Source organism: Pseudorca crassidens, chromosome 4 (genome assembly GCF_039906515.1).
Source record: "Pseudorca crassidens isolate mPseCra1 chromosome 4, mPseCra1.hap1, whole genome shotgun sequence".
Taxonomy (NCBI): Eukaryota; Metazoa; Chordata; class Mammalia; order Artiodactyla; family Delphinidae; genus Pseudorca; species Pseudorca crassidens.
This window is the reverse complement of record NC_090299.1, coordinates 73,806,095-73,810,163: the sequence shown is the minus strand read 5'-3', so window position 1 is coordinate 73,810,163 and position 4,069 is coordinate 73,806,095.

Here is a 4,069-nt window from a genome sequence, read left to right as displayed (position 1 = left end):
TTGAACTCTGTGTTTAGGACTCTGATTTCTTCTAAATGTAGCATTTAATGGAAGATGATGTCAACTGACTGACCGGACCGTTAGCTGAGCAAAGCTGCTGGAATACTGCTGCACCTGCCCGAAGTGAAACCTTCACACAAGGTGCTTTCAAAGTGTCTAAAAGGACAGAGAGTTAGCACTTCCCTGACCTTTCATAAAATAACACTGAATGGCTATTTAATTAGCGCTTGTATGTTGCAGAATGTGGTATTATAACATATTTTCTGTGTCCAGGATGCTGTGGGAGAGACCTGCTTCTCCCTGTTGGAGCTTACCTCTGCCTACTGGCAAGAACTTTGTAACTGTAAACAACCAGATTGGCTTGGTTTGTCCTTGACAATCCTCGTTTGTAAAATTGAGGCTGAAAGAGCTGAAGAATCTTGCTCAGGGTCATAGTTAGTGGAAGTGGTGCTGGGCTACTTCAAAGCTTATGCTTCTAACCAGTGTGTTCCAGTGCCTCTCAGAGAATTTACTGAGTGCGTAACTGCCATGTGATGATTATATCATATCATAGATTGTTTTAGCAGTTTCTGGAAGCTCTGTGTATTTCTAGTCTGACTTCTGTAATGTGATAAGGCAGGCATGTGGCTGTTAGATACTGTTCATTATTCAGACTTCAAACAAAATGTCCTGATCGTCTCTCTAAATTCTGAATTAGTCCAACTGAAGAGTATCCAGAGATATCTAAGAGGACAGTGAAAACACCACACCGTTTACAATTCTATGCGCCGAAAACAAAATAAAAATGTAACTCGAATGCCGAGGCTGGTATTAGATGATACCTGTCATTCACCACTTCAGATGTCAATTTTCGATCTTCAATATACAGCTTCATTGTTCTCATGGATGACCTTATAACAAGCAGGTTTTAGACATCTGAAACTATAAAATAATAGCATACTTCTGGATTCAAATCCCTGTGAGAGATTTGTTAAATAATTTAACCTTTCTGAACTTTGGTTTAGTGATATGCAAAAGGGCTACTACTATAAAAGATGGAAAAGATTCCTATGAGAATTAAATAAATTAAAATATGTCAAGCATCTAGCACTTCAATGTATGAAAGCCATGATTTTTATTACTCTTCTTATCTTTACTGTTCAGTCCCATGTTCTGTCTAAAGAAAGAATATTCTTTCCACCAATCTTGTAATTAGTAAGCTTCCTTGAATGCTTCCAGTGACAGGGAGATAACTACTTCACATTCCATTGAGTTCATATCCATGATGGGAAAATTCCTACCTGCTGCTTCTAGTTCTGCCCTTACATCCACAAAGCAGCCCTGTAGCTATTTCAAATGACATCTTCACATGAGATGGGAGGGTCAGCCAAAGAGAACAACCTGAGTTTGGCTCATCCTGTATGATTACGTAAAGCAGGTTACACAGAACTTGCCCCAAGCAAGGGCAACCAACCCAGCCAAGCTGAGTGATTTTATATATATATATACCAATAACCAGAGTTCTCAAAATATTTAGACTCTAAGCAAGGTGGTGAGTGGCTTTCCAGGGAGAGCAATTTGAAAAGTCAGGGCAATCCTTTCTTTTGTGACTTGGACGCTGTTTGTCCTCAGGAGCCTCAACTAAATGCTAATCCCCCTGAATGATTAATCTTCTGATAATGATTGCTATAGTTTATGGTCTGTTATGGGCTAGGCACACATACACGCATTACTCTCATCTCATAAATAAGGAGCTGAGGCTTAGAGGTGAAGACGCACAAAGACATACATTTAGTGATGGAGCTGGGCTTCCAACCCAGTCTCGCTGAATCCAAAGCCCACGTTCTTATCTCCTCAGCAGTTGTGAGTCACTTGAAGAGTCTTAGTGATGTTTCCTGGTAGCTAATTTCAGCATGAAAAAGTAAAAAGCTGCCTCAGAGTTGTTACTTTCCAAATATACCAAATATTAACATTTTAGGTATTAAATTTAGCTGAGGTTTTCATCGATATTTTTTATTTTAAAATATAGTAAAGGAATTGCCTGAATATTATTTCTTCTTTGGAGGCTCAGAAATCAGACTTTCATTTGGGATGAAAAAGAACGTGATCTGTAGGATAGTTTTACACTCCAGAGTCGGCGCCATGCACGAATTTGCTCAAACTGTATCTCCGTGCCTGAAACTTCTACAACGGTTGTCAGCTAACACTTTTTCTTTCACAGCATAAAAGGGAGAAAGAAACGTTGGGGATTCTGAACACCGGTAATATTCCAATAATTCTTATTATCAGAAGGAGATGCAGCAGAATATAGTGGTTAAGAGCATGGGCTCTGGGCTTCCCTGGTGGCGCAGTGGTTGAGAGTCCGCCTGCCGATGCAGGGGACACGGGTTCGTGCCCCGGTTCGGGAAGATCCCACATGCCGCAGAGCGGCTGGGCCCGTGAGCCTTGGCCGCTGAGCCTGCGCGTCCGGAGCCTGTGCTCCACAACGGGAGAGGCCACAACAGTGAGAGGCCCGCGTACCGCAAAAAAAAAAAAAAGAGCATGGGCTCTGAAACTCCACAGTGAGTTTGACCTTGGCCCTGATCGCATCTCAGCAGCGTGAGCTGGGAGGTGTTCCTTCTTCTCTGGGCCTCAGCTTCCTTATCTGTAAAATCAGGGTAATCATAGTGGAATTGTTGTGAAGGTCAGATATGTACAGATCCTGAGCATGTAAGAAGCACTTTATAAGCATTTGCTCTTCTTACTTTCACTCCAGAAAATTTTCGGGAATTGCATGGTCTATGTGGTAACCTGCGGTACCTCGGACTAAACCTATGTGTACCTGTAAATTAATCTTCCCTGCAAATGTGTGTGCACAGGGGGAGGAAGCAAGGGAAAAGGGGATGGTGATTTAGCATTTAAATTAATCTAATGAATTCATCTAATTAGGAGTCCCCACCGCAGAGGTGGCAGTTTAAGAATTTCAAGTATCATTAAGAAAATACACACCAGAAGGTTCATGAACTGCTATACGGATGTACCACATTTTTTTCCATTGGTGACATGAGTGTTGTTTAAGATATGAGTTTGGCTAGAGAGTTTTAGCAAGCCCCACTGCCCTTACCTGAAGGAAGAGTAAGTATCCTCGTACTTTCAGAGCTGCGTCTCCATCCTGAGCTGTTTGCTCTTGCATCCGCCTCTCTGTTAACAGAGGGCTCTGTCCTGAGATGCATTTGGAAGGTTGGCGAATCCACCAGTCAGAATCCTATGGACAGGCTACAAGTGAGCTTCCCACGCAAGGTGCAGTCAGAAGGCTGCGGATGAGTAATAGGGCTTCTCTGCACTTACAAGACCAGGGCGTACGGCTGTTTCTGTGCCTGCCTGCCAATCAATGTTTATACTTTAACAAAAGGCTGGTCTAGGACATGCTTTCATTGAAACACACCACCTTACTGGGGGAGGTTGGAGAAGAGGGAATTGATGACTTTTACCCACCTCAATGGCCAGAGGCAGCTAATTCTTACCAGAAGAACTGTGACTGTTGAATGACGAAATTGGCTTAGAAGCCAACTCCCAACATTGAGATATGTATCTTATGGAAAGAACCCAGCATGTACTTGATACTCTCCCTCTTCTCATTCCCTGAAACCTGCCATTCCTACCTGAGCGCAAGAAGGTAGGCATGCAACCAATTCATTCGTTTCTTCAACAAATATTTAGAGTGAGCCCTCTGAACCAGACACTGCGTTAGGTGCTGGGGAGTGTGCAGTGGTGTACAAGACAGAGAGCAATCCTGCCCACATGGGGCAGGCAGTCCAGTGAGGAAAGACAATGAACAAAGTAAATAAGTAGTAGTGACCCTGCCTCTCCCTGTCCCCTGACCCTGCATCGGTACCACAGAGCAAGATGGAGGGGGGCGGCTGGCTTTGTGAGGGGGAGATGGGTCCCATCTTGGGGAAGCTATCTCCTTAGGAGCAGTCACAGGGGTCCAGAAAATGGTTTGTCCCTGTGCTTCAGAACAGTTCTCCTAGGCACACGATCAGTAAACAAACAGGAAACAAGCAGAAACCTGCCTTTAAAAACAAAACAGGGCTTCCCGGGTGGCGCAGTG